At 36.8% G+C, this 12,229-nt stretch overlaps 1 long non-coding RNA gene across 1 annotated transcript; it reads right to left on the bottom strand.

Annotated features, from left to right (window-relative positions):
• Window positions 1-993: 993 nt before the first annotated feature.
• Window positions 994-11,855, bottom strand: LOC121142185. The gene is made up of 3 exons (XR_005879165.1): window positions 11,680-11,855; window positions 6,971-7,052; window positions 994-1,095 (listed from the first exon to the last, which is right to left on the bottom strand). It is a non-coding gene; the product is annotated as an uncharacterized LOC121142185 (long non-coding RNA).
• Window positions 11,856-12,229: the final 374 nt, after the last annotated feature.

Below are 12,229 nucleotides of genomic sequence, written 5' to 3'. Positions count from 1 at the left end.
ATACAAGGATCCCTACCTTCAAAAAGTGTCCATTTTCAGGATTGGGAAGACAAAACCAAACACCAAAACAAATCCTTCTAAATGCAGAGATCATTATACTTTCTATTTGCCATGCATGTTGCTTTTTCATATGTTTTCCAAATTTCTCCCCCCCCAAATTTCTTTGAATGGTGAATCTTTTCATATTCATCACACTGAAAGCTTTCCATGATTTTAAGCCTTGGTGCATAATAGAATTTAAGTTAAATGTTAAGCATTTGTTTCCTGGTAAGTATATAGTTAAACTTTATCACTTCTTGATTTAGGAGTAACTAAGTCAGAGACCTGAGATTTATTCTACTAAGGAGCATCTCTGCATCCTATTTTGAATGGGCCTCTTCAGTTGACCTTTTAACTAGAATGATCTTAAAGGTTAAAAGCCTCACCCTCCTTCTTCAACTTTCAAAAGCTTTCCATCAAGCAGGAATATGGTATTCATACTTCAGTGAGGGTACCCATAGTTTCCATCAGCAGGCCTGTTCATCTAATCAGTTCTGTCCCACCATTCTCCTTCATACCTATTCTGATCCTGCTGCAATGGAAATACTGAAAATTTAGTCAGATATAGAATTCATGAATCCTTTAGATTTGGTTTCAGGTCAGGCTCTGAGATGTCCAAATTACAGTAGGCCATCCAGATTTGCTTGTGTTATATGTTGCCCCCCCATATGTTACCTAATTTATTTCAGATGAAATAAGACACGTGTCTCAGCTTAATAGTTAAAAACCTTGTATATTTTCTTTAAAACATAGAAAATTAGATGCTAGCTATTATAATTGCTTAGTGCCTGGTATATTCAATCTCTAATGTTTACCTAGGTATACATAAATTGGAATTTAATTATTTCTTTAAAATGAACAAAGAGGGCAAGAGAGATGGCTTAGTGGTTAACAGCACTGGTTGTACTTTCAGAGGACCCAGGATTGATTCCCAGCACCCACAAAGTGACTTACAGCTGTGAGTAATTCCAGTCCTAGGGTAGCTGATGTCCTCTTCTGGACTCCATGAACAGCAGATACTCATATAGTGCATAGACACATATGTAGATAAAACATCTACAAATAAAAAATTAAATGTTTTTAATTTAGCACAAATATAACCTTCTCTGAAACATTTCCCTTTGTCTTATAAGAATTAGGTTCTTCTGCATTACTTTGAACAGAATTTAATCTTAGTTACACTCTATTCTATTCATATAATTTATGGAAAATACAATTTTCTTAGCCCCCTCCCCAGTTTTCTTATTTGTATGATCAGGGTAAAAGTACTTATCTTGTAAGATTTTCATTAACTTAATATTTAAAGTTACTAATAAATAAAATACTTTCTTCCAATGCACAAAGATGTTTTTGTTTCCACTTTTCCTTTCTATTTCACTATTAATAAAGAGTCATAGTATTAGTCTGTATTCCATTACTATAACAAAACAACTGAGTTGGGTTATATTTACAAAGACAAAAGCTTTATTTAGTTCATAGGTTTTGGAGGCTGCAAGTCCTAACATCATTGTGGAGGTTCATTGAGGTCATCTTTCCCAGCTGCATCACCTGCTGGTGTTACTGTGATGAGTGCTTGCTTGAGATGAGAAATTATACTTGTCTTTCTAAACAAAAAAGAGCAAATACACTTGTATCTCTTCTCCTGAAGACATACTACTAGCACACATTAGGGCTTCATCTCTTCAGGTTTTGCCATCCCTCAGCATCACCTCATTGGAGAGCATGCTCTGAGCTTACCACTCTTGCATCAAGGTTATGGGGATCCACATCCAAAACATAGCAGGAACTTTTTCTTCCAAATGACACACTTATTGCCTTAAGCCTTTCATGGATTTTCCTATCATAAAACTAATCGCTTAATTATTCCCTGTATATTGATTTTGGAGACAGGAAGATTGTTGTGTGTGACTAATGGAATCTAAGCACAAAACACCTTTTGTCTTTATTCATCAAATAAATAAGGTATGTAAAATGGAGTCCAAGTAGTATACAGAGAATGATGTGAATTAGTTTTTTTTCTTGAAAAAGATATAAATTCTCTCACATGATAGGAGAATTTCCTTGTAACGAAAACTGGTGAAAACATATGTAGTGGTAAGCATACATAGCTTAATATCTTTATGCTTAGTTCTGTAAAAATGTACAAAATATGCATTGACATTTACCTTTAAATAATAGTGGACATAATTAAGTAATACAAAAGTCTCCCCTAATACTTCTGTATATCATTTTCAGTTTTACCATCCTACAATCTTGCAAATGCATCCTTGATAAAATTATCTTGACAGACCCTGGAATCTCTTCACAACCATGTGACCTAAGCAATATTATCTGAACAAGTGCATCAGAAGATGAAAAGAGTTGGTATTAGTGCCTTGGTAGATTTTTAATAATCACTAGAGTGGTCTAGTGGTCTCAGCTTTCCTAATAACACCCAATGATTGGTCACAGACTCATTTCCATTTGCCTTTCTCTTCCTAAGCATGGCTACCCTAAAAGAGCTTTTGTTCTATGGGTTTCAAAAATTGCATTGAAGTATTTATTTGCTTGGTATTGCAGCTTATTCCACAGATATTAAGTTGTGTCCTTAATAACCGTGCAGGTTCAGAAGCACTGTATTAGCGACTGTGTGTTTCGAAATTGCTCTTTAATCTACAGACCTATAAAAGTTTAGCTTTCCCTCAAAATCTTTGCTAACCATTTGGACCAGACTGAGTGCTTTCTTGAATGAGGTGGCTCATCATTTCCTGTTTCACACACACATACTCCAGAAAGGGATGAATCACCATGAAGAGTGAACCTTGTGCCCAGAATGAAACTTGTCCGAAATAAAGAGTAAACTCAGTAACTCAGTGCTTCCTTATGCTGGGTAGCCTGTGGCTGTCTAAGAGTGGACTACATATGGTCTGGGGAGGAGAATCCCAAGGAAGGGAGATTCTGACAGCCAATCAAATCATTGTGAACTGGAATAGCTCTGAGAAACTAGGAGAGAGAAAATGCCATAAAAATGCATCAAGTTAATTTCACGCTTTTCCACCTTCAACTTTTGCACAAATTAAATTTAATGCTCTTCAGCCTTAGTGGTCTGCATGCAAAATGGTATCACATGGTTGGGGCTGATGGAGATAAAGAGAGCTCAGCATTCCTTATAAAAACAGTAAAATATTTGTTCTGTGATTATGAGTAACTTCATAGTAATTAAAATACACCACCTGCCCTCCTTAAATGTACTGAAAGTTTGAGGTAAACATGAAAATTAGAGCACTTCCTTGTTTGCTGCTAAATACCAAGTTAAGGTGACCAACTAATTCAACATCATAGTTTTAATTTCTACATAGACATGAAAGCTTTTATTGTGTAGCCTCTAGAACTTTTTCTTGTTTTAGTGGTTTAGAAACCAAATACAGTTTTTCTTTGGTGACTGTATTAATATAAATATTGAGAAAAACTACATGGAAAGGTGCAGATGTGTTCTGTCTAAAGGACAGAACAGACACATTTATATTATTCAGGAAAAGTACTGAATCCATTTTCCTAACCAAGATGGAAAAAGGCCGTATTAACTCCACCAATATAATACAGCACTGAGTAGTAACCAAGAATCTGATCTGATGGAGGATGTCCATATATATATGGACAGGCTAGGAGATGAGGAAAAGAGGTCGCCAAAGAGAGAGATGCCATGTAGCAGAAGAAGGAGTAAGATGTCTGGACCCTTCTCTGGTAAGATAAGACCATGTGGAAATACTTAGATTAATATAAATTGGTTAATAATTAATACAGAACTAGCCAGTAAGAAGCCCTATCCATGGGCCAACAGTTTTATAATTAATATAGTGTCTGTATATTTATTTGAGGCAAAGTAGTTGTGGGAACTGGCAGGACAGAAGCCTCCATCTACACTGACCTGTAAATATTTGCATAAAAAATCATAGCAAAATGCCTTGCCTTTCCTCTTATTGTTCTGCTTAGGAGTTTACTTTTGACCTTCCAGGGATCCTTGAAGAAGACTCTGATGCTTCTGGAATGAAGACCAGAAATGAATCCTACAAACTAGAAGGGTTAAGATGGGGTGGGACAGAGAGTTGGTGTTTGTCATTGTAAGTAAATCACAGTTAACAATTACTTCTGCTCATAATACTCCTGCAATACATACTTCTATTCTATTTTGTAATGTGGCAGACAAGATGCAAGGACATTGGAGATGCACTGGACTGTCATAGTCAACATCAGCTACCCTGCAAACTCACCTATAACATTTGAGCACAGGTAAGTTCACTGACTACTACACCATAGAAAGGAAGAAAGAGTATGTCTAACTCGAGTTAAACTGAGCCTTATTTCCTGGATAATGCCTGAAGATGTCTTAATCATTGTTCTTCATCCTAGCATATCTGTAAAGTATGACACAAATGACAAAGACTTCATCTTTTCAAGAGGAATTGTAGTGAACATATTTGTACTTTATCCTTGGGTTATCTCAGCATTTGTAGGACTTTCTTCCTCTAGTCCAAGTAGAATATCTTTGAGAAATATTCTATTTGTCCCTGAATATCATTTTCTTTCATCTACACATCTCTTTAATAGCCTGAAACTAAAACAGTGTCTATGCTTTCCTTTTCTGGGATCCAACTACATTCTTCCCAAACCCTCAGTCCCTAGGAACCCTCCTTCCTGTCTCTGTTCTTTCCCTGTTCTTACCTCCACCCCCGGGATGGGTGACTGCTTCAGCCTGAGAGTTGCTTGGGTGCCTCTGTGAACATTTTACGTCTACCCCAGGAGTGTGTGTTTTCCCTAGAGTACCTGGGACCCTTTCATCTGCATTTATCTAATTGCACTGTGGTATCAGTTCCCATTTGCCTTTCACCATGGACTATGATGTCCTTAACAGTATGTCTGTGTCTTTGTTAACTTTGTATCTCTTGTGTCCTGCCTAGTAACTTGGCATCCAATACGTGTTTGATAAATGAATGAATCAAGATCAGGATAAAAGTGGGAGAGTAGAGTACAACATAAAAGAATTAGAGCAATCACATTATAAAGCTGTCAGCTGTCCTGCTGTTCTTCCTCACTTCCCTGGGGGAGACAGTGGCAGTATCAACATGTACAACATGAGGAAACTTTGAACCAAAGCTGCAACTGGTCAACAGGATTCACTAAGCCAGCAGACTCATTGATCTGGTTGACTCTGGATAAGCAATGGTGGTTTTCTTGTGCTTGTGTGATAAATAACCAGTGATTTTTGGAAGTTGTAGGTGTGCTTCTGGCATGATAATACACAGAAAGTGGTTTTGATGATCCTGAGTTACAATTTGTAACCTATTCACCAAGCCAGATATCTACTATGGAAGGCAATTGTTTACATTATTGCCAAACAAGTTAAGAGCCTTTTGTCATTTTCACCATTTTACATATAAAGGGATAGAAAAAGATTATATCTCAAAATAGTTCATGAGACTGAAAAGTGATGGAATGATGAGAATTGGCTGTATTTAGTTCAAGTCAAGGTCTACTCTTGTCAGAGGATCACCCTAAACATTTCTTATCATCACCTGAAGGAAGTGGATCTTCTCTGATGTGTGAACAAAAAGTTCCTAGATGATTATGAGAGCCACTGGAGTCCTGAGACTATTTTTCACTTTTTTCCAGTAGGATACCATGATGTCTGCTATCATCACCTAGCAATGTATTGGGACTTTGCAAAAGCTACCTACTGCCAGAGTCAACAAGATTCCAGTATTGCAGGAGCTCTGTGATATATTAGGGACATAAACTTGTGCTTCCTATTCTTTTTTCTCAAATAATGTGGAGTTCTCAGGTGGCCATCCCTCTCTTCTGAGCACATCCTGATGACAAAGTCCTGTGCCTTCTCTCAGACTCATTCTTCTGTTTCGACTCTCCATAGTTTTCTTTCCTTCCTCTAAGATTTCTGTTTATGGCATCCAGTACTTCTTGCAACGTCACCTCTTCTTAGAAATTTCCTTTCACTTTCTTATTTATTAGATGCCTGAATATCCTCTAAGACCATGTACCTTTAACTGTACCCATCAACGGAAGCCATTGATTTTTCAGCTTTTATGAAAATTCTCTTAAGTCCATCATTCTACCCCATGATTTGTATTATCTTGAATGACAAAGACAAGGTTTTATGTTTTCAAATTCTCTTTAGTAGCTTTCAATTAATTAAGTACTCTTATTAAAAAATAAAAAATATAAAAATCCTCATTTATCTCATTTTCTTTTGTTTGGCTTGGTCTTCTGAGGCAAGTTCTTACTCCCCTGACCACATTGGGTAAAAATCATGATATATCTAAGATTGCTGTCCAACTTGTGACAGGCAGTCCTGCTTCCCCAACCTTCCAACTGCTCAGATTAGAGGCATTAGCTACCATACCTGGCTTAAAAGCCTTATTCTATGGGACTCACTTTTTCTTTCCCACCACTTATATCTGCTCATAACTATCCAGAACATTGCTCACACTGATTTTTTACAATAGTGGTGTTCATTATTAATTTCCAACTTCATGCTTATAGGGCATTTAGGAAAACAAACTCGCCCTCAATATCTGTGTCTCTATGCCTCATAGTTCCAGTAAAAAAACTTTATATTATTGCTTAGATGGGAATTATTTATCTGCCCCAAGAGCTAGCCCCTATACTGGGGTCCAGAACTCTCTTCTGTCACTTTTATTGGGTACCACAACCCCTACCTGCCCTCTCCAGGGCCATGTATATAACCTTATTCCAGTAAAGTGGCTTCTCTCCTCCATCAGACACCAAAGCAACACTGGCCTTCCCAAAGCCCCAGGCTCACTTTGAAGAACTCACACTTACTCATTGTGTATTTGAACACCTCACCCTTTCCTCTCTTATATTCCCTAAACTCACCAACCCAGGACTCCTGCTACATATTTTTCAGAACTCCACTTACCTCTTTGGATATTCATTCTTCCTCTTCCCCTCCTTCAAAGATTTTAATTACATCTTCTGAGGACCAGTAGTGACTCTTCCTTCTGTGGGTAGAATGGTTATCCACCTCGACCTTTGCACTCAAAGCACACCATCCACTAACCTTCATGGAGTACCTGCAGGTAGAATCCTCATCTATTCTCTGTTAGGAATCCCATACTTGATATCAGATCATGTGCAGCGAACATCTATGGAGTCCTCTCTTTCCCCATCCCTCTGGCCTTAGATTTCCATCCCTAAGAGTATGTTTAGAACATCTGTTTTCTTCACAATAAAGAGCTTCACCTATCTTCTTCCCGGCGCCTAATCCATGAACACTGAAACTAGCCAAAAATTACCTATTTGCCTTCAGTGTCAGAGGCAACTCCCTGCCAAATGGTACTCAAGCACCTGCATATGGGAAGTCTTGTGGAGCCTCTGCAAGATCTTCTAATCAGGGTCACCTCTACCTTGTCCAACCACCTTTCCCCCGTGACTTAGAACTTATCTGGAGCACCACCCATTTCACATGTCAGAGACCAATACCACATGGGTGTTCAACACCAAAACTATCATCTCAAGACTCACCTTGGAGCTCTTTCCTATTCCACAGATCTGAGATCACAAACCATCAATGTTGTATATACCTTCCTCGTTGGTAATCCACAAAAACAACCACTGGTGATGTCAGGGGCATTGCTTTTTTTTTTTTTTTACTTAAACTGGAATCACTTCAGCTACTTAATTCATGAGTCAGCCCCACGGGTTGGAAGCCTCTCAAGCTGTAAGCTCAAGCTGGCTATAAGTTCCAAGCATCTCCCAAATGATCCAAAATCAAGTTGGGGTAAGAGTGAATGAAGACAGATCAAGCACCCACTCACCTTGGGTAGGGGCAGGCAAAAACTCATTTCTAAACAAACATTCCATGACTTAACTTCTGATATTAAGATCCTATCACAAAACTCAAGCAATATGAAAACAAAGACAATTTGACTCCTCAAAAATCATCATAGTAATTGTATTCAATGAGAACAACTTAGACAAAACTCAAGAAAAGAAATTTAAAGAACAATTTTAACCATATCCAAAAAATTCAAGGAAATTTTCCTGAAATAGCTTTAAAAGGACTGGAAATGAAATCCTGGCTTAAATCTAAAAAACAAACAGTTGAGTAAAATGAGGGCAATTCAGAAAACAACAACAAAAAATTCAAAAAGAGATTGAAATATTGAAGAAAAATTCAAACTGAAATGATGCTGTAAATAAATAATTCAATAAATCTAATACAATACTTGGCAGAAAGAAAACAGAATGGGTCACATTGAAAACAGAATATCAAGACTCAAAGTCAATATAGAGGAATTGGATCATTTGGAAACAGAAAAGATGACTTTTTCAAAAATGTATGAGTGGAATATGGAGGATACTTGAAAAGATCAAACCTATGAACTGTGGCCTCATAAGAAAGAGAAGAATTCTAAAACAAAAATGTCAAATATATTTTCGATAAAATCGTAGAAGAAAATTTCCAAATCTAGGCAAAGAAATGTTCTTGTAGGTATAAGGAACATAGAATACCAACTATATATGGCCATAAATAAAATGTTTCTTGCAATATGATACTTAAAACACTAAATGTAATGAACAAAGAAAGGCCATTGAAAGCTACAAGAAAGAAGACCTAAGTCACAAATAAAGAGAGGCCCATAAGAATAACACCGATTTCTCAATAGAAATTTCACAAATAAGGGTGTGGAGCCAATCTACACTACTATACACAGAAAAATTTCATGTTGTGGTTGAAAAAGATTAAAAAACACTTTGTAATTAAAAACAAGTTAGAAAAATGTATGACTCCTTTGTCACCCCTACAGAGCATGCTGGAAGGAACACTTTGAACTGAATAGAAGGTTAAGCATAGCCAAGAAAAAAGAATGAATGATACTAGGGCAGTTGTCATTTAAAGTAGACCTAAGAAAGCACAACATCAAGAAAATGAGAACAATTAGTATATATCTGTCAACAGTAGTTTCAGTATTAAAGGCCCATGTTCTCCTGTAAAGTGACAGACACTAGCTTATTGAATTAGAGAGCGATATACATTTTCTGTTGTCTACAAGGAATACGCATTGCTTCAAGAATAGATACTAAGGACAGGGAAAGGGATATTTCAAGCTAGTGAGATGAGGAAATGAATGGGAATCACTATTCTGTTACTGACAAAATAGACAAATGAAAACTAATTAAAGAAGGTAACGATCATTTTGAGCAAGGTAAGAATCCATCAAAAGGACATTGCAATTCTGAATCTGTATACACCAAACCCAAGTGTACTTAGTTTCCTAAAATAAACAGTACTAGGCCTTAAGCCAAAAAGTAACCCCCAATACAGTAATAATAGAAGGTAACTTCAGTACTCCACTTCAACAGTGGAAAGATATCCAGACAAAAGTAAAGAAATTGAAATATAATATCATAGATAAAATGGACCAAACAGATATCCACAGAAATATTTCATCCGAGCACTATAGAACATTTCTTTCAGCGGTCTGTGAAAAATTCTCTAAAATATACCATATATTAGGACATAAAGTAAATCTCAAAAAAATAGATGAAAATTGAAGTAACTCTTTATATTCTATTGAATGATGATGGACTAAAGCTAGACATTAATACCAAAAGAAATTACCCAGACTGGAAAATCTCACAGAGATTAAACAACACAATTTATGTCACTGAAGAAATTAAGAATGAAAAAAGCAATTCTTAGAACTTTTTGAAAATGAAAGTGCAGCATACCCCAAACCCTGAGATACAATGAAAGTAGTCCTAAGAGGGATATTTATAGCTTTGAGTTCCTCTATTTAAAAAGTGAGAAAGAACTCAAATAAATAACTTAACTATGCTCCTAAAGAGTATGAAAAAAAGCAACAAACCATATCTAAAAGAAGTAGATTGAAAGACATATTTAAAAGCCAAAGTTAATGACATGGAAACAAACACAAATCAATGAAATAGGGTTTTTCTTTGGTAAGATAAGAACACATGGTATCCATACAGTACATACATATGGACAGACAGGGACACACACACACACACACACACACACACCATATCTCACACACACACACACACCATATCTCACACACACACACACACACCATATCTCACACACACACACACACACACCATATCTCACACACACACACACACACACACCATCTCTCTCTCTCTCTCTCTCACACACACACACACACACACACACACACTCAACTAAACATTTAAAAGCTAAATCATTAAAAATGGGCATGAATCTGAAGAGAGTTCTCCGAATAAAAAGTAACAGTGGCTAATAAGGGAGAATCTCTGTGAGTTCGAGACCAGCCTGGTCTACAAGAACTAATACCAGGACAGTCTCCAAAGCCACAGAAAAACCCTGTCTCAAAACCCAAGAAAATAATAATAATAAAAACAAAATAAAAAGTTGGACATCACTAGCTATCAGAGACATATAAATTAAAACTACATTGAGATTCCTTGCCTCACCTTAGCCAGAATGGCAGATATTAAGAAATCAAATGTCAATTAAAAGTGGCAAGGAAATGGAGAAAGAGGATCAACTGTTAGTGGGAATCTAAACTGGTTCAACAACTAGAAATCAGCATCAGCATGACTATTATGAAAAAAGTAGAAATAAAACTACCTTATTACCCAGGTACAAAACTTCTTGTCAACACCCAAAGAATTCTGTCTACTACTAGTGAGATATTGCTCAATCATGTTCATGGCTCTTCTGCCCACAATAACTAAAAAGTGGATGTACTTTTTTTAACCTGTCTATAAACAGATGAATGGATAATGAAAATGTCAAACCTATATACACAATGATTTTTAAAAGGAAAACAAAATTCTGAAATTTTCAGATAAAGTAATGGAACTAGAAAAAGTATACTGAGTGAGGTAACATAGTATTTTAGGTAGATTATATAAAATCTTGCCAGATGCAAGATCATATAGATTTACTTCTATATTTTTCTTAGAAGTTTAGTTTTGATATTAAAGAGCTTTTGAAATATTTTTTGAGAGTTTGGTACAATATGTTTTGATCACTCAGCTTCTTCTCCCAACTCTTCCCAAATCCACTCCCTACCCTACCTATAAAACATATTCTTTTTTTAAAATCCCGCCACAAAAATTGGTTCATGCCCCAATATTCTCGGATGTTTTCTAATAAAGTGTGGTTGCTTTACCAGAGTCTATGCTCTTAGAGAAAACCATGTCCCTCTCTTCCCGAAGCTAGGGTTTGAATTGTGTGCTTGGATCTGATCTGGCTTGAACATGCACAGATTTTGTGCATGCTGTGTGTTCCTATGTACAGTCACACTTTTGTGCCCAGAAGACAATATTTCCTTTTAGTTATCTATGCCCTTAGACTCTTACACTCTTCCTGCCCCTTCTTTCACAATGATTCCTGAAACTTGAGAGAAGGGTGCAGTATCCATGCTACCTTCGGTGCTCTACACTGTGTAGTCTCTCATTCTCTGCATCTTATGTCTGTGCTAATCACCATTTAGTGCAAATAGAAGTTTCTCAGATGACTATTGAGAGATGCACTGCTATGCGTACAATGGCAAGTTGTTAGTAGTTGGTTTGTTACTGTCCATCTAGTAGAATAATAGAAATAGGCCTTACCTGGAGCCTATGACTTATCTAGTCATAAGTTATTGGCCCAATAATGATGTTATGTATTCATTTCATCTTGTGAAGCCGGACTTAGATCCAATCAGAAACCATTTGATTACTCCCATGTCTTGCCAGACAGCCATTATTGTAGCTCACAGGGTTCATATTCGGAGGGTATGGTGAAGAACAGAATAAGAGTCATGGTTGTCTTTAAAAATTGGTCACTTCAGCTACTTGGAATCTCTCTCTCAGGGAGGGAGGAAAGGAGGGAGGGAGGGAAGAAAGGAGGGAGAGAGAGAAGAGGAGAGGAGAGAGGGGGTTATGTGGGCGTTCCTGCATACATGTAGGCTCATGTGTGGAAGACAGAGGTAAACTTCTAATGTCTTCCCTTAATCACTCTCTACTTTAATATTTTAATTTTTTAAATTTGTTTTCATTTTTTAGAGCTTCATACGTGAATACCCTATCTACTCAATCAATCCTACACTACTCTCCCACCTCCAACTCTTTCATACCCCCCTCTCTCCCAGATTCATTTTATCTTCTTTATTTATTAATG

Source organism: Mesocricetus auratus, unplaced genomic scaffold (genome assembly GCF_017639785.1).
Source record: "Mesocricetus auratus isolate SY011 unplaced genomic scaffold, BCM_Maur_2.0 Super-Scaffold_100009, whole genome shotgun sequence".
NCBI lineage: Eukaryota > Metazoa > Chordata > Mammalia > Rodentia > Cricetidae > Mesocricetus > Mesocricetus auratus.
This window is presented reverse-complemented; position numbering and strand designations above follow the sequence as displayed.